Source organism: Orcinus orca, chromosome 4 (assembly GCF_937001465.1).
Source record: "Orcinus orca chromosome 4, mOrcOrc1.1, whole genome shotgun sequence".
Lineage (NCBI taxonomy): Eukaryota > Metazoa > Chordata > Mammalia > Artiodactyla > Delphinidae > Orcinus > Orcinus orca.
In genome coordinates this window covers 8,879,226-8,898,410 of record NC_064562.1, presented here as the reverse complement: position 1 = coordinate 8,898,410, position 19,185 = coordinate 8,879,226, and the positions used below count along the sequence as shown (strand labels likewise).

Sequence of the window (19,185 nt, the reverse complement as noted above, 5' to 3'; positions counted from 1 at the left end):
TTCAAATGGTGGCGTAGAACCCCAGTTTATAAAGCAGCTTCAACAAAGAGTAGTGCGTTTGTAGATGAGAGATGACATGGGAAGCAGGATTAGGCTTTCAAGGGCAGCAAAATGTGGGAAGTTAAATCCACAGAAGAGAATTAATGGAGTGAGGTTTGTTTGCAGATTCCTCTGGTGTCCACTCTGGGCTTAAAGCATCTGCATCCACGAAAATGAGAAATTATATCCCACCTCCAGGCAGAAAAGGAAAATTTTCTGGGTTTTCTTCTTAATTGCTTTCTGCCCAGAATAATTTTTTAGGTCAAAAACGTTTATATAGTGGTGACATATACTAGTTTCTTTCAAGTGCAACTTACAGAGGAATGATTCTCAAATGTTAGGGTGCACCGGGATCACCTGGTCGGCTTTTTGTAATGTGGATTGATTTCTTGACTCCCCACCCCACCCTGTGAATTTCTGCTCAGTAGGTTGGAAGTGGGGCTTAAGAATCAGTAGGTTGAATAAATGTGTGCATGGTTCTGATGCTGCTGGTCTGGACAGCACACTTGAGACCCTGGGCAGGCCCTGCTTGCAGAGGGGTCCTCCCTGTACCTTCTCCACACCTCCACCACCCACTTCCCCAGATTTTTCTTAATAATGTCATCAGAGACCCAGGTTTCCAAGCACACAGAATAGTCTCAGTTCCTACTGCAATGCTTCTTCTCGGTCTGTTCAATATTACGAGAGTTTTCTCCATCAGTCTCTTGAGTGTTTGAACATCCTGCGAGCAGAGGCACTGACTGCCTTTTAGTTCTGGACTCTCTTTTCAAGGATGCTTGCATGAGGAACTGCTTAGGAAAATCTATATACAATCACCCTCCAGAGCAGTGGGAGGAGAGGTTGCTGTACAACATAATAAAGATGATGCCTCCCTTTGAGGCAGAGATTGGGCAGGTTTGCCTGCAGCCCAGTAGAGAAGCTTGGGATGTCCTGGCCTGGAGGTTCCTCGGCTGTGCTGTAATTTGCTGCGTGCACAGCATCCATCTAGGCCCATCCACGATGAAAGGACAGGGGGAACTGACGCTAGCATGGAGCTCATGCTGCCCGCTATGCCACAAGTGAGAACATGCTTTGCGTCTGATCCAAGATGATACTGTTCCGCCAGCATCCAGGAAACAGGGGCAGGCTAACTTGTTAGCTCAGAACTAAGGCAAATCTCAGATCCTTCATAGTTCTTAACATGTACATTCTCAAATGTTTTACACCAAACATTGTAAAGGCTTCACTCCCCAGATCTTGATTTTTCAATGTCCTTCACCAGTAAAGGCAGGTAGGGTGTCATGGAGAAATGGTTGGAAAGAACGAGACTGAAAGCGCACGTCTGACAGCAGAGCTGTGTTCGGAGACTAGTGAAGACCCGCCAGAAGGGTGCAGAGGCAGGGCAAAGGCCCCGACAGGCCCAATACAGAGCACTCTGGACCTCAGCAAAGAAGATAAGGGATTATACACATTGGAGAAAAAAGAATTCATGAGCCCAAGAGGTACCTTTAAAAAGGACAGAGGGGGAGTCAGGGAGGGAAAGGTCTTCTTTAGAGAGGATGCCAGCAGTGAAGTGTAGGCATGCAGAATTAGAGAACCAACATCTGCTACCCACAATGCCACCACTGAGCCAGAAAGAATCCTCACTGGTGGTCAAAGTCTTTGTTAGGGAGCTGGGTATCAGGGACAGACCAATTGGCCTGTGATGATGAAGGAGAAAGGGACCTTTCTCATGGAGACATGCCCAGACACCACTTGAACCAAGTGCCCAAACTGACATTGTGCATCCCCTAATGGGATGCAGTGGGAGGAACTTTACATCGCCCAGGTGATGTCCTGGACAAAAATGTTCAATCAGAATTGAATCACGAGGAAACAATGAGGCAAATCTAGAATGGGGAACACTGCAGGAGACACCTGGCCTGAAGTTTTCCTAAAAGTCAATGTCTTGAAAGACAAAGAGGGGGAGGGACAGGAGCAGTGTTCTAGATTGAAGATAATATGGGGGGTGAGGAGTGTTTTCATTGCCTTGATGATGCTGGTGCTTTCATGCAATATACTCATGTCAGCCCCCATGAAACTGTGCACCTTAGTTTGTACTTTATTTCTTGTCAATCATACCTTGATAAATGTATTTTTTAAAAGAGTCAGGGAAGCTTTTCTAGATTAAAATAGCTGAAACAAAATGATAATGTACGAACATTCATCGAGATCTGAATTTTGAAAATAAATTTAAATATGGCTTTGCAGCGATTGGAGAAATGAATGTTACGTATTAATTAAAAACATATTCCTTCATTACAATAATGATATTGTGTAGGAGACATTCTCATTTTTAGGATGTTAAACTTGAATATTTAGCAGGTGTCTGAAACTCCCAAATGCTTTAGCAAAACAATTTAAGAGATAAACAAAATGGATATATGGAGAAAAATAATACACTGTGGCCAACATGTCCATTTGACAGTTGGAGGGATAGGTATATAGGTGTCAATTTTACCATTCGTTTCATTTTTCTGTAGGTTTGTAATTATTTTTAAAAAGAGTGTGGAAAAATAGGAGTGTTTGCTTCTTGAGAGATCGATTCCTGGAATTAAGTGAATTGGTGAGTTGGAACAGACTCAGATACAGTCACTTTTTAAAAATATTATACCCTACCATATTGTATGAGTTACTTCGTACAGTAAACTAATGAGGATATATTATTATTAAATTATGCGGAACAATCTCCTTCCCATCTTTGCACCCACTCTCACTCCTCAAAATCAGAACGTTAGAAATGATTTTAACACCGTTTGATGTGTACATATCGAGCAAAAATATACCGAAGTTCTAGGCATTTCTATAAGTGTATAGTTGATAACATACCTAAAAAAAAATGAAAATGAAAGCTAGAAGTAAGGTTTTGGGGTCAATACTTGCTAAGGTCTCCTTGTCCTCTGAGTTTTTTATAATCTACTAATTCCCTAACATTTCCCTTTTTTGGGAGGCTGATCTAACGCTAATATAACTTACAGAGTAACTGATTTGTGCCCCTTAACGTGGAGAATATACATCTACACTTACTATTAACAACATCGCTGTGACTTTTTTTTTTTTAATTTATTTATTTTATTATTTATTTATTTATTTAGGCTGTGTTGGGTCTTTTCTTGCTGTGCACGGGCTTTCTCTAGTTGCGGTGAGCAGGGGCTACTCTTCGTTGCAGTGCACGGTCTTCTCATTGCAATGGCTTCTCTTGTTGCGGAGCACGGGCTCTAGGCACATGGGCTTCAATAGCTGTGGCACACGGGCTCTAGAGCACAGGCTCAGTAGTTGTGGCGTATGGGCTTAGCTGCTCCGCAGCATGTGGGATCTTCCCAGACCAGGGCTTGAACCTGTGTCCCCTGCATTGGCAGGCAGATTCTTAACCACTGCGCCACCAGGGAAGCCCTCGCTGTGACTTTTGACTTATATTTATTTGGCAGATAACTGAGATCACCCCAAAGCTCAAGCTCATTCCGCTTCCCCCGCACATGGCTTGTCTCTCATCCTTCCATAAATCCTCCTTGTATGGAAGTCTTACGAATCATGCTTTACCTCTTTTGGGACTTTTTGGGGAGAATATTCTCAAATCAGGAATTAGCACGTCAAGGAGGAGTAAAGGTACAGATCTAAGTATTTTGAAAGAGACAGGCTGTTGTCACAGCCCAGAGAAGTGAGATTCCCTCCGGCTGACCCCGAGTAAATCACCCCTCTCAGCCTCCCTTTCTACTTCTGTCTATGGGAGACAATTCTTCCTACAACAGAGAATTCTCATAAAGTTTTCATGGGAAGTTTGACTAAAGCATAGAGCAGAAGGTCTAAACTTTAGTAAAGTACTCAATAAAGGGTAGCTTTTATTTTAAAATGAGAGAGCAAAGAATACTGGAGGAAAGGCTGATCTAGCGAAAGGATATCCTTTCTCCAAAAACTTTATTTTCCCATCATGAATACAACACTTTCCATTTAAGGTTTTTTGCTCACAGTTGACCCCCCCAAATTGAAATATTTGTGTGGATATGGGATAATTTCTAAGACCCAAAGTTAAGTAAAAAAAGGGGCAGGGGTGTGGTTAGAGAACACTTCTCCTCTCAGTTGTGGTTTAAAAGGCATAATGGACATTCACCTATATGTGCAGAGACCACTTCCAGTATAGACCTAGAGCTGGAAACATTCAGCTGTGACACGTGCTGCAGTGGCCAGTAGAGGACTGAACACCCTGCATTATTTTTCATCTATTCATATCAGTTTGGTTGTTCAAAAGCTTTCCAGCAGATGGTGCTAGACACTATTCAGTGCACAAGTCCTTAGGACAGGAATTTGTGTCCACAATGAAAATAAAAGCCTTACCCCCTCTCCCGAATGGAAGGTCATCCACACTGAAACAGGGCAATAACTGCATTGCTTTAAAAAAAATACATTGAAGTATAGTTGATTTAGAGTGTTTTGATAGTTTCTGGTGTACAGCAAAGTGATTCAGTCATATTTATTATTTTTCATATGTATATATATACATATGAAATATATTTTTTTTTCTTTTTCATATTCATTTCCATAATTGTTTATTCCAGAATATCGAATATAGTTCCCTGTGCTATACTGTATGTCCTTGTTGCTTCTCTATTTTATATACACTAGTTTGTATATGCTAATATCAAACTCCTAATTTATTCCTTTCCCACGCAATTTAACGTGCGGTAAACATAAGTATGTTTTCTATGTCAGTGAGTTTATTTCTGTTTTGGACATAAGTTCATTTGTATCATACTTTAGATTCCACATATGAGTGATATCATGTGATATATGTCTTTTTCTGCCTGACTCACCTCACTTAGTATTATAATCTCTAGGTCCATCCAAGTTGTTGAAAATGGAATAATTTCATTCTTTTTTATGGCAGAGTAGTATTCCGCTGTATTATATGTACCATATCTTCTTTATCCATTCATCTATCAAGGGACATTTAGGTTTCTTCCATGTTCTGGCTCTTGTGAATAGTGCTGGTATGAACAGAAGGGTGCATGTATCCTTAAGAACTATAGATTTGTCCAGATATATGCCCAGGAGTGAGATTCCTGGATAATATTTTTAGTTTTTTAAAGAATCTCCCTTGTGTTCTTCATAGTGGCTGTAACAATTTACATTCCCACCAACAGTATAGGAGGCTTCGCTTTTCTCCATACTCTCTCCAACATTTATTATTTGTAGACTTTTTGATGATGGCCATCATGCTGCTATAAATGCCATTATTTCATTCTTTTTATGACTGGGTAATATTCCATTGTGTGTGTGTGTGTGTGTGTGTGTGTGTGTGTGTGTGTGTGTGTATACACACCACATCATCTTTATCCATTCATCTGTTGATGGATGGTCCCATCCAGTCTTAACTGGCTCAGATCGAACTAGACACTGCTGACTCCAAGTCCCTGGAAAATCACTGGGGCCAACATCTTACTGTTTGTGGAGGACATGCAAGTCTTAAAACGACCTTGATCAGTGAAAGCAGGTGAAATAGATTAAAGCCACGGTTTCAGAAAGACACCTCTTCTTTCCTGGCAAGGACTTGATCAGTGAGAAACCCTGAACTCTTTGCTACAGCCCTCCCAGTGTCCTTTCTGTCTATAAAAGAGCTCTCCTCTCCATCTGTGCTGGGGACTTGCACATGGCTTGCCATGGTGGCAGATCCCAAACAGCAATTCTGTGAGAACCAACCCGTCTTTTCTGGAGAAACATCTGGCCATCTATTTGTTTCAGGTTAGCAAGAGGGAGCTTTAAAATGGCACACTGAGGCTTAAAAGCCAACACCAGTAGCGGACCCACATTTTCTCTTATTGTATTCTCTGAAACAAATTGCAAAGCCCCACTCATCTCAAGGGGGCTGTAAAGGTATATGTATCAAGAGGTTAAAAAAAAAAGATGTTAACCACAATTCTTGAGTCCAATTAGACACTCATGAAATTTACATTAATGCTGAGGGCTAGAAATAAAACTTTCCAAATACAACTTATAAATACATAAACATAGAAACTGTTAATAATTTTGGCTCAATTTGATAGCGGTTGTTCAATAAGTTCATAAAAGATATTTCTTTTAAGTAAAATAAGCCTTAAAACAGTTTTCATTAGGAGAATTATAAAGCATTATATTATTATGAAATTTTTGTGATTCGTCAGAAAAAATCATGGAGTGTGATGTCTAAACACAATGGAATGAAAGAAGAAAAATCTCTTAACTGAGAAAGGCTTCTGTGGATGAGGATCTAGGAGCTACGTAAATGACTGGAGTGACGTGCTGAAGACCAGAGGTGGGTGGAGGTACGTCCCGACCGGAAACACACAGTCACACACACAGACACATTTCGTGCTTTGCGTGGTTCTTTTTTTTTTTTTAATTTATTTTATTTTTTTATTTTTGTCTGTGCTGGGTCTTCGTTTCTCTGTGAGGGCTTTCTCTAGTTGTGGCAAGCAGGGGCCACTCTTCATCGCGGTGCGCGGGCCTCTCACTATCGCGGCCTCTCTTGTTGCGGAGCACAGGCTCCAGACGCGCAGGCTCTGTAGTTGTGGCTCACGGGCCTAGTTGCTCCGCGGCATGTGGGATCCTCCCAGACCAGGGCTCGAACCCCTGTCCCCTGCATTGGCAGGCAGATTCTCAACCACTGCGCCACCAGATAAGCCCCCTGGCAGGAGTTCTTTAGACCCAACCAAGTTGTCAGTTACTTGCCGCGCAGTCTTAATTTGGATGTTCGGTGGTCGTCTGGGTGGATCTGTTCAAGTCCAAAGAGATAGAGCAATAGGAGAATGAGAAAGACTGAGGGGGAAAAGCCTTGGCCTCAGTGCGCTTCTTCACGGCCAGAGAACTGGTCTCTGCCGGACCCTGCAGGCGACGTCAGCTGCCACTTAACGGGCTGCTTGAATCTACGTGGCTCAGGGTAAGTCCCAGCCACCCTTCAGAGGGGAGCCATAGCCCAGTAGGCAGATCGAGATTATGGCCTTGGAGGCCCCGCATTGGGTGCCAGGAAAGATGTTGCAGGAAAGAGAGTGGGGTGCGAGAGGATGGTCACATCCCAAGTCATGTCTGCGTCCCTGGGATGGCCGCCCAGTGTGGGTTCTTGGCTTCGTGCAGGCAAGAATTCAAGAGCAAGACATAGTAGAGTGAAAGAAGGTTTATTCAGGGAGATACACGCTCCATAGACAGAGTGTGGGCCATCTTGGAAGGCAGGAGGCCGCGTGGTTCTGATATGTACAAAATTCTGTCACTCTGGTTAGTTAAAGAACACATCCCCCAGTGGATCAAATGTCATCAATAGTTAACCAGGGTGTATTAACCATATTTCCATAAAGTGTAAACTATCTGGACCCAGAGGGGGTCCCCAGCCAGAGAGGATTACTGCCAGGCCTTGAAAGCTCATGAAATTGGTTCTGCTGGGTTTCAAATCTGCCCTAGCAACGCGGTGCTGCCACACCTGGGTCTTCTCTCCAGCACACATTGTCTAACAGCGACTCTCCTAATTTCAGCTATTTTTGCAATCTGGATAGGCTGAGGATCTCCAAAATCATCAAATCCTGCTTTTATTTTATTTTATTTACTTATTTATTTTCTGACTTAATCGATCTCCCTCCTCTCACGTTTTTCTGTAAGCAGCAAGAAGGAACCAGGCCACACCCTCAACCCGTTGCTTGGAAATCTCAGCCAGATATCCAGGCGATTCCCTCTCAAGTTCTGCTTTCCACACAGCTGTAGGACACAATTCAGCCGTCTTCTTCTCCCGCGATATACCAAGAATCACCTTTCTTCCAGTTTCAAGTCACACGTTCCTCATTTCCACCTGAGTTCTCACCAAAGCACCTTTAAAATTCACGTTTCTGCCAATATTCTCCCTAGGACAGTATGTGTATTCTCAAAGGCTAAAGGTATTCGTCATGAGCTCCCTGTTGGGCTGGTTAATGACATTGTCATACCATATGGGTTAGAACACAGAGGACTAACAATACTAGTAGGGAAAACCAGAATCCTGATGAAATGCCTTCAAGGGCCAATCATTCCATACAGTTGAATCTCCTAGGATAGGTGATTTGGAATCGATGTCTGTCTCCTCTTCACGCTTGGACTCAGAGCAGTCGGACATCAGACCTTATCACTCAGTTGACACTTTTCAGAAATTTCGTAAGTGATCTGGAAGTCAAGTCACTTGACTTCAGTTCTTCTTTACTTTTCTTTGCTTATTGACTCTGTTCTTGGCCACGAGATTGACAAGAATCAACTGTGATTTTATACCAGTTCCCTGCTTGCCAGGAGTCACGTGAACAAGAACTTTTCCCGTTAGAATTCTGTGGCCTTAAAGGGGGGGGTTACAGAGGAGGGGCCAGAGCAGGGGCCCTAGGACAGTGGTGTGGGATGCAGTGACAGAGGTTCAATCTAATGCCCACAGGACTTGCAGCTGGACTGATTGGTTGGGATTAAGGAATGAGAATTCAAAGATTCTTCCAAGGATTTCTGCATTTGCACTTGGGCAAATGATAGTTCCATTACTGAGATGTGGAGAGTAGGAAATGAGTTGTTTTCTGAATTGCAGAGAAGGTTGCTGGAAAATAAGAGAGACATTTTACCTATTAAGGGAAAAATCATTTCAAAGATGCTGAGACAAGACAGTGTGGGGAATTGCTGTTGTTCATTACTGTATTCCCATCTCCTATAATGGTCCTAGTTATTAATTAATAAGTGGTACTCATTAACTAGCTAATTAATTCTAGAATATGCAAATCTTATAAGTCAAAACCATGGTCTAGTGCACACGTTAATTGATTTTGTCTGCTTGGTGCACTTGTAAGGCCAACACTCTCTTTCCTTTCCTGTAAGGTGTGACTAAGCCCTTAGCTCTCATCACAACAGATAAAAAGTAAAATCGTCATTTATCTTCCAATCACTGCCACTTCCACTCTCCAGTGCAGACTTTATTTATGCAAAGGAGAATATTACTGATGTGAGAAAAAACATGCTGGTAACTTGGTCTTGGACAGGGCTGTGACCTGCCTAAAGATGGGGTAGGGCTGAGGACTGGAAAGGGCGAGGTCATTCTAACCTCTGCTGCACTGAAGCCGTGGGGCACAAGCAGGAAGCAGAGTCAGCGGACGCTCAGAGGACACTGTACCGTGTGCACCGCTACCCCCTGGCCCTGGGGTTCCTGCTTCATTCTACACCATCCTGGACGCTCTTTTCAGGCTGGAAACCTGAATCATCATCAGCACACCTGTCTCCTGGGCTGGGACTTTGCACAGTTTTTCTTCTGTGTGTCAGGCAGGTCCAGAGCTGGTCTGTGTACACTTTCCCCTCTGGGATGAGGGGCCCTCCAACCCTGGACTAGGGACCCACTTGATCTGTGGGTGCAGGGAACATAGGATGGACTCAGCCAGACCCCTGAACCTGAGGGGTGCAGGCCCCTCCACATGCCCAGGGTGCCAGAGATTGTGCCCGGGAAGAGCAGGGGAGCCCGAGGGTCTGGCATCACACCTCCCCAGGGAAGAAGCCTTTCAGATTTCAGTTCCTTATCAGTGAAGATGGGGTTAAGTGGCCTTGAGAGGAGCATGAGAAGATCACAGAGGTGCAGCGGACCTTGTTATCACCAGGGCCAACGGTGCCTGACCTAATCAGAGCAGACCCTCCCCTCCATTCCCCTCCCCTGCCCTCTGCTCCCTTCTGGGCAGCAGGTCTGAATACCCTCTTCCCTCACAGGACCCCATTCCCCAGGGGGAGGAGCCACAGTCTTTAGGGTGGGACCCCAATAGCTCCATCCCCCTCCTGGGGGTGTATATAAGCCCGGGTCACATCCTGGACCACACTATCTGGTGGGAGAGCAGCCTGAGGACCCGGCCCTGTGAACCAGGAAAGAACCGCAGCCCCAGATAAGTGGGGATCCAGGAGGGGGCACAGCTGGGGGCTTCCTGATCCCCTGCGCTGGACCCAGCCTAGGGATCCACCTCCAAGGGAATCCAGACTTGGGTTTGGCTTATGTAAGAACACATCCTTTATTAGGTTTCCCAGTCCCTCAGCGGGCCTCGTCCTAGGTCACTTAAATGTTGCTGAGAGTGCAGATGCCCAGTTCCCGCCCTGTCCGGGGCCCAAGGATGGAGAGACTGATATCTTTTATGACAAAAGAAGCTGGTCTGAAGCCACTGTGGGATCCCCCTCCGGGATGTCTCTGTCAGAGGCAGTTTGTGGTGTCAAACAAAATTTCAGAAACCCAGACCTGATTGAATTAGAGATGTTTATTTGGGGGTTGTTAGAACTGCAGCCCTGGAGACCCAGATGCACTTGAATTGTCATCCCCAGGCTACAAAATGGGGAAGGCTTATAATGGCAGAAAACTTTCAAGATTACATAAATTGGTTATCAAGAATTAGGATTGGAGCTGCCAAGAAGTAAAGGTGCTTGTTAAGCAAGGAAGGGTTGGCTGGGGTCGAGACAATTACATAGTTGGTGGGTGGCTGTGATAGTGAAACCGCAAGGTTGCCACTAGAGCTGTTAGCAGACACTCTTGAAAATGGCTGGTGGTGTCCTTGAGTTTGAACCATTTCCGAAAACTCAAGTTCTCAGTGATGAGAGGAGGCATTTGAAACCACAACGACAATGGCCACCTTGGTCCACTTTGATTTTTAAATGACTTTAAATCCATCACCAGTGTGTAGGTGGGGAAGAGAATGATTAGAGCTGTGGGGCCCAGTATGAACTTGATCTTCCTCAACTTCATCACTGCCTGCTTGCAGACACAGAGAGTACAAGTAAGTTGCCCAAAGTCACTCAGCTCCTAAGGGAGACCAGAAACCTGGCCAGGGTTTTAGTCATTCGACAGCTTAGCCGGGGACTGAGGTGATATTTGGAGATGCCATCATGGTGGGATAACACGGAGTTGACAGTCACGTGTGGGAGGCAGATTTCCAAAACCTGGGTAAATTTACAACAGCCAGAGTGGAAAGAGTTCCTGATCCTGTCCTTACAGCTCTGGCACATTTTGTTGGGGGAGGTGAGCCCTCATGGAGTCGGGAAGCTGGGATCTGGAGGAAGGGACAAGTGAGCTCTGAGCTGGGCAGCACAGGAGACAAGTGAGGGCTCTGCTTGTACAAAGGCGCTGGGGCCAGAGGGGGCTGAACCTGCAGGAAGAGGGCAGGAGGTTGAGCGCTGCAGAGGGCTTGGTGCTGGGGGAAGCTGGAGCTGAGGGAAGGACGCAGTTCCTGTGCAGGGAACAGCAGTCCTGCAGGATAGGGTGTGGTTAGATCCTGGCGTGGTGGGAGGAGACTGGAGGGGCCCAGCAGGTGGTGGTGGGCTGGGTGGTCAGAGGCTGGTGTAGGCACCCAGGGGAACATGTAGGGGCTTGGGCCAGGTTGTCAGTGGGGACAACAGAAGGTGTGTTCTTCGACCACAGCATCCTGAGCATGGCAAGTCTGGGGTTTTGTTAGTTGAGTACCATGAGAACCTCCATGTGCCAGGCCTGCTGCTAGGCACATTTCCCCTCCTCTGTAAATCCTTTCTGAGCTGTCACAGGTCACAGGGCCATAGATAGAAGAGCCACGATTGCAGCCCAGACAGCCTGGCTCAGAGTCTCTGCTCGCTCACCCGACCAGGCTTCCTCTCCTTCTGGCTCCACTACCCTGTCTGTGGTCTTTTACAGAGCTCTGCCAATCAGACGAGGCACAAAGAACAATCTCTCTTGTTTTTCACACTGATGTCTCTGAATTATTAAAAATGATCTGCTTTGACTTCATAATTGGCCATCTGTTAATCTTCTTCACCCATTTTTGTATCCTGATTGTTCATTATGTTTGCTTGAATTGCTTGATATAAGCTAATTAAATGCTTGAAGCAATCATGTAGTTTTCTGATTTTCAAAACTTTGCCTCCTCGGCCAAACAGATTGAACGTATTTCTCTATAATTTATTTCTATAGTCTGGTTTTATGGTCACTTTCGCTTTTATTAGACATGCACATAGAAAACTGCTTAAGCCTGTAACCCTGCACCACCACCCAGATGAAGAAATAGATTGTTACCAGCACCCCTAGAGCCTTCTCACCTTCCTCCCACTCACTAGCCCATCCCTCCTCCCCCAATACGAGCACTAATGCTGAGGTCTAGCACCATGAAGTCATTTTTCCCGCACACATGGTGTGTATCCTTTTGTGCCGGGCTTTTTGTCGCACCATGTTACATCTTTGAGATTCATTTCAGGTTTGGGGTGAAGAGTACTTAGTGTCCACCCAATGCTGATTAATGTCCCACTGTATGAATAGATGGTAATTCATTTACCATCTAATGTTGTGGAACTTTGGGGTTATTTCCAGTTTGGACTTGTGGAAAGTGTTCCACTGATCCTTCGTAAATGTAGTTTTGTGCAGTTTGTAGCCCTCCTAGTTTATACTCTGAATGGTTACACAGCCTGAGTGACATAACTGAGTGTATGTTCTAAGATAGTTAATAATGCAAAATAGTTTTCAAAAGTGGTTATGCCCGGGGCTTCCCTGGTGGCGCAGTGGTTGGGGGTCCGCCTGCCGATGCAGGGGGCGCAGGTTCATGCCCCAGTCCGGGAGGATCCCGCGTGCCGCGGAGCAGCTGGGCCCGTGAGCCGTGGCCACTGGGCTTGCGCATCCGGAGCCTGTGCTCCGCAACGGGAGAGGCCACAGCAGTGAGAGGCCCGCGTACCGCAAAAAAAAAAGATTTGCACATGGCAAAGCATAGTGGAAAGTGATGGGGAGTGTCACCCAATTTGCCATACCCAGTAATGATTTACATAGCATTTACATTGTATGAAGTATTGTAAGTAATCTAGGGGTGATTTGAAGTATACAGGAGGATGTGCATAGGTTATAGTATGCCATTTTATATAAGGGACTTGAGATCTGTGGATTTTTGTATCCTCGAGGGTGTTGGAACCAGTCTCCCTGCAGACACCAAGGAACGTCTGTATATATGAGAGCTCTCTCTAGTATGCATGCAACTTTGCTGTAAATCTAAAACTATGGTAAAACAACAAAGTTATTTAAATACTATATGAAAGAGCGACGCCGCGATGGTCTGTGGCTCTTATGTGCCAGGCAGGAAACAACACACATCATGTCTGCACTCATGTTATCGGCTAGTTCTAGTGACACGACACCACTTGTCTGCAATGTGGTTGGGATCCTTGGGAGCCACCTTGCATGCAGGCCACTATATCCTTGAAAGAAAAGGAGAAAGAAAGAAGGAAGAAGGCAGCCTGTGGGGGGGTCCCAGTGTGTGGAAACCTTTCCTCCTTCACAGCTCCCTCCCACTGGTGCAGGTCCCGTCCCTATTCTTTTGTCTCTGTTTATTCTTTTTTCTTTTGCCCTACCCAGGTACGTGGGGGGTTTCTTGCCTTTTGGGAGGTCTGAGGTCTTCTGCCAGCGTTCAGTAGGTGTTCTGTAGGAGTTGTTCCACGTGTAGATGTATTTCTGATGTATTTGTGGAGAGGAAGGTGATCTCCGCGTCTTACTCCTCCACCGTCTTGAAGGTCTTCTCTAAACCTTTTGAATTGCTGGTGGCATCAGCTTCCCCTTTTTGTTTGTTCTTTTACTATGGGATGAGTATTTGGTTTTAATTTAAATACCCTGAGATACAAAATATGACTCATTCCCTATCACAGTTCATGTCACACAAGATTCCTTAAGACAGGAACCCCGTCAGTATGATACTGAATCCTGAAAGGCTGGCCCTGCTTTGTACGGTACAGTGTAATTCAACAGGATGGGGCCAGCCTACCTGCTAGATGCTAATTAACCTGAAGAGCTCATTGTTATGCATTGAATCTCCTTTGGACCCATTGCTTTTAAGAATTACCATCCTCTTCCCTACAAGACTACTTCAGAAGTTGTCTGGCTTTTACCCTTATGCCTCCTGTGTAAAAACTGAAACTGTTCTAAATTTATCAGTGATTAGTTTCTCAGCCAAGGAATATTTTTTATGTATGTTGCTCTCTGAGGCACTTTACAATCTTGAGCTCTGGTTGCTCCAACTTGTTTTAGCAAGTTGCTCTTCCTCTCTTTCCCCTTCCTGCATATGCCTGCAAAGGCATGCAGCAAACTTCTAATATGTAGTGTGAAACATATATATGTATGTGTGTACGTATGGGCACACACAGGCATGTCTCTGTGCGTTTATACATATGCACACGTACATTATCTATAAATTCATCTAAAAATGCCTATACCTCTTTCCTGCAGAAGTGAGATTTAGAGGGAGCAGGTCTATGTGTGCCATTTTGTTTTGTAAACCCTTTTTTAAAACAAAACACAACACTAAAATGTATTTACTTTCTTTGCCATTTGAAAACAACTTTTTAAAGAGAAAAAGCCAAGTTATTTTTGTTGCAGGAGAATGGGGTGAGAGAGGATGGTCATGTCCCAGGTCTCAGGTGAGTCCCTGGGACGGGCTGCCAAGTGAGGGTCCTTGGCTTCCTGTGGGAAATAATTCAAGAGCAGGACGAGTGAAAGCAGGTTTATTTAGAGATACACACTTCACAGGTAGAATGCAGTCCATATCAGAAGGCAGGAACAGCCCTGGGAGATAAACGTTTCAAAGACAGAATGCAGTCTGTCTCAGATGGTGTGAGCAGCCCCGAAATGATATACAGTGGTTAGTTTTTATGGGCTGGATAATTTCATATCTAATAAGTAGGAGGATTATACCAACTATTCTGGGGAAGCGGGCATTTCCAGGAATTGGGACACCATCCACTTTTTGGCCTTTTATGGTTGGCCTCTGAACTGTCATGGCACCTGTGGGTGTGTCATTTTGAAACCATGCAACTCAGATTGGGACTTGGACCCGCAGGCCAGGACTTGAACCCAGCCAAAACCCAGATCAGGACTTGACCCCCTGTCTTTTAATTGAGATCACATACCTGGTCTCAGGACTTAATGAAGCTTAGGTTCTTGGTGTCTTGTTGCAGAAAGAATTCAGTGAGAGACCAAGCGAAGGTAAGAAGTGGATTTATTTAGAGAGATACACATTCCATGGACAGAATGCGGTCTGTCTCAAAAGGCAAGAACAACACTAGGAGAAACACACTCCACAGACGGAGTGTGGGCCATCTCGGAAGGTGAGAGGCCCCAAAGTATGGGGTGGCTAGTTTTTATGGGCTGGGTAATTTCATAGGCTAATGAGTGGGAGGAGTATTCCAACTGTTTTGGAGAAGGGGGTGGAGATTTCCAGGAATTGGACCAACGCCCACTTTTTGAGCTTTTATGGTCAGCCTCGGAACGTGGCACCTGTGGTTGTGTCATTTAACATCTGCTAATGTATTACAATGAGCATATAATGAGGCCCAAGGTCCACTGGAAGTTAAATCTTTCACCATCTTGATGCCAAAAGCTCAGCTTCTCTGTATATCGGTGCTGAATCCAATCTCAGAGAAAGAGTTTTGGGTGAAGTAGAAAAGGAGAGCTTTAGTTCTTTGTGAGGCAAAGGGGGACACAGCAGGCTCCTACCTCGAAAAACTATGTGTCCCCACTTGGAGAGGTTAGTGAGAAGTTTTATAGTAATGGTTCAAAGGGCGTGTGATCGGCTTGTGGACATTCTTCTGATTGGTTGGTGGTGAGGTAAGTAGGAGTCAGCATCATCAACCTTCAGGTTCCCTGGGGTCTACATGCTTGTGGGCAGCATACCATCGTTGTTAAATTTTCCCACCTGGAGGGGGTTTCAGTATCTGCAAAACAGCTCAAAGATATTGTTGTGTGTATCCATTGATGGGAAACCAGGACCTTGCACCAAGGCTGCACTACTGTTTCTCTTGACTGTTTGTCCCTGGTCTCGCATCCCCTCCTTTCTCTAACAATTGTTTGAATCTGCCGGTTGGAACTCAGGGAAGGTCATGGAGGCAGATCATGGAGGCCCTGCTCAGTATCAATCTTGGACCTAGCTGGTTCTACCCAGTTTTTGTCATGTCCTCAACAGCTATGTCATTCTTTTAAAGGATGTACCCTATCCCATTCCCTCCTGTTTCAATTTAGCATATGCTAATGTATCACAATGAGCATATAATGAGGCTCAAAGTCTACTGGAAGTTGAATCTTCAGCCATCTTGGGCCCAGTAGGTTCTAACCAGTTTTTGTTGTATGCTCAATGGCTATGTCATTCTTATAAAGGTTGTGCCCTGCCCCCTTCCCTCCTGTCTCATTTTGATACAATTATTTTTAGAATAAAAAATATTCTGCTTAAATATGACAATAAACAAAAGAAAGAGTTTTATTTTATGCAGATACTTTTTTCTCTTTAAAAGATAAGTAAACGGAATAATTTTTGAAAGTCCTTGAAAGGAGAGGAAGGAAAATTGGGAGGAATGAAGCCAAACTTTGTTGAATTAAGTATGAGTTGTACAAACAGAGAAATACACAGGTCTCTGGTTAAGTAAGCTGAAGTGGTGATCACTACACTGATCTGCCTCAGTGCAAAAAGTGAGGCCAAGGGCTAAGCAAGGAGAACGGGCGGCTTGTGCTCAAAAAACACAAACTCCCTGATGGTTTTCCAGGAGAAGTTTTTATAGGCAAAATTTGGGGTGAGGACTGCAGGGTGAGTGACTTTCTTCTGTTTGCTTGGTGGTGAGGTAACAGAGCAGTGCTCCAGGAATCTACTGCTCAGCTGGAAGTTACCATCCTCCCCTTGGGTTGAGGCCTTAGTTCCTACAGAAGAACTCAAAGAGAGAGTTATGTATATTCCTTCAGGAGGAACCAGGACTGTGCACCCATGGCTGCATTGTTTCTTTTTTCTTTTTTTAATAAATTTATTATTTTATTATTATTATTTATTTATTTATTTATTTTGGGCTGTGTTGGGTCTTCGTTGCTGTGCGTGGGCTTTCTCTAGTTGCGGCGAGCAGGGGCTACTCTTTATTGCCGTGCGCGGGCTTCTCGTTGCAGTGGCTTCTCTTGTTGTGGAGCATGGGCTCTAGGCATGTGGGCTTCAGTAGTTGTGGCTCGTGGGCTCAGTAGTTGTGGCTCACGGGCTCAGTAGTTGTGGCTCACAGGCTCTAGAGTGTGCAGGCTTCAGTAGTTGTGGCTCACGGGCTTAGTTGCTCCACGGTACGTGGGGTCTTCCCAGACCAGGGCTCGAACCCATGTCTCCTGCATTGGCAGGTGGATTCTTAACCACTGCACCACCAGGGAAGTCCCTGCACTACTGTTTCTTGACTGCTCCTCCTTTGTTTTAGCATTCTCTCACTTCCCTGATTAGCAACTATTTGAATCTGCCCTTTGGTACTCAGGGAAAGTCTAGGATGCTGAAGCCTTTTTTCCTACAAACAAGGAACGGGGGACACAGAAAGGATTTGTACCCAGGGAGAGCCCACAGGGTCCTGCTTGATTTCAAAGGCGTAAACCCATGAACCAGAAATTTTTCTTCATTTTTCAGTTGCAGGTCAGGAAACTATTTTTAATTTCACGTTATATAATTTGTAGCTTTAATAAATAGTTTAAAACTTCTCTTATATCCTAGTGCTTAAGAGCATATTTTGGAAGGCGCTTGGCTTTGTATTCCAAGTACTACTATTAATTTACTAGCTGTATGTAGCTAATGTTACTCTCATTTTCTTAGTTCCTGTTTCCTCATCTAAAAACAGGCAAAATGATACTTAATCCCATAAGGTTTTGGGGAAATCACTTTGCAGAGGCGGAACCCCTTCTTTTCTCCCTTCTTCTGTCCCATCCTTACTAACAAGTGCACTTTAAATTAAACCTAGATAATTAAAAAAAAAGAAAGAGGGCTCAAACACTCTAAAAACAGAACGCCAAAAATTACAATATGAATAACAGTCATCTAAAGTCTTATCACAGGAAAAGAGTGTTTAACAGAAAACACAATTTTTAAAAACAGATTGCAAGTTTAGAACTTTTTTTCATTTTTCAAAGCTAATATTATTAAAAGATTTTTCCAAATGCTGAAAAATTAGAAATATTTTTGTTTTGGTTTACTTATAGTATTTGAACTTTTCATGACACTTGTGGCTCAGTTTATACAAGTCATATTTAGTTAAGCATAACTATATCAGTTATGAAATACAAAAGCTTCCTTCCTTTGGAAGGAAGAAAATAGTGGGCAAACTGACCTACTAACACATCATCACAGGAAACATTACATTAAAAATAGAAAAACAGAAATGGCTATATACCAAAATATTCTTTGCTCTTAACACCAAGTTAAAGACTTTGAAGAATATTATATGGCCACTTCCATAGCAACTGCCACAGAACAGTTGATATAAGGTATCACAAGAACTTGCAAAAATAGAGTAACGTGATAATCCTGAAAGTGTACAGTCAGGAGATGGTGTAGGTAGTTCTTGTGGATTCTTCGTGTACAATCAGATGACAAATTTCCAGAGGAGGTTGATAGGACTTTTCTGCAGAGCAGCTGACAGGGGCCAGAGCCTCAAATTATCAACCACACTGTCTCTTACCAAGACTCATTGGAATCCAATTATATGAATTTATAGTAGGATGAGAGCTTAGATATAAAATGAAGCTGGGGCTAGAATCCGGTGTTCTTTCCTTGATCACTCTGGCCAGGTGGAAGCCAAGAATGGAAGATGAAATATAGATCTGGAGTTTAGGGAGTGAAGTCATTTGTTGAAGTGAGAACAAAGGGAAGAAACAGAGGGTTGGAATTCAGGCTCTAATGTGTTAAAACAAGGCTATAGTCACTGATAGGACTAGAATTTCCAATTTTTATCTTTTTCCTTAGGCTCTGACATGGCTCAGCTCATCCTGTACTTATCTAAAAGCTTGATATTTTGTTCATTGTCCTTTTTCTTTTCAAAAATGATGTTAAAAATGGTGTTACTTGTCTTGACTACTGAGGTTTTGGGCACACCCTTAAATTTTGTGCCCACTTATTCTAGTACTGGCACCAGGAGAGTGAAAATGATGAAGGGACCAAAGCCCTCACTGATTTCATGGAGTTTGGAAGGGACTGAGCCAAGAAAGAAGGGATCAACATTTACATCTCTTCTTTGGTCCACTACTCTGTATCTGCTCACTTCACTGACTCACCCATGACTCCAAATTGAGGTGGCACCGTTACTTCTGATACCCTTAGCTATCTTGATTAAACTATATAAAATTTCTTTTCCTTTGTGTTCTGAAAATGTTAG

The 19,185-nt window shown here is 44.0% G+C and overlaps 1 long non-coding RNA gene across 11 annotated transcripts in view; it reads left to right on the top strand.

Annotated features, from left to right (window-relative positions):
- The window catches only part of LOC117200029 (uncharacterized), a 163,732-nt gene that overhangs the window by 5,911 nt on the left and 138,636 nt on the right, over window positions 1-19,185 (top strand). For all 11 annotated transcript variants that reach the window (XR_007476960.1, XR_004481444.2, XR_007476961.1 and 8 more), the window contains exon 3: window positions 6,213-6,353. This is a non-coding gene — a long non-coding RNA (uncharacterized LOC117200029). The remainder of the gene's footprint in view (window positions 1-6,212; window positions 6,354-19,185) is intronic.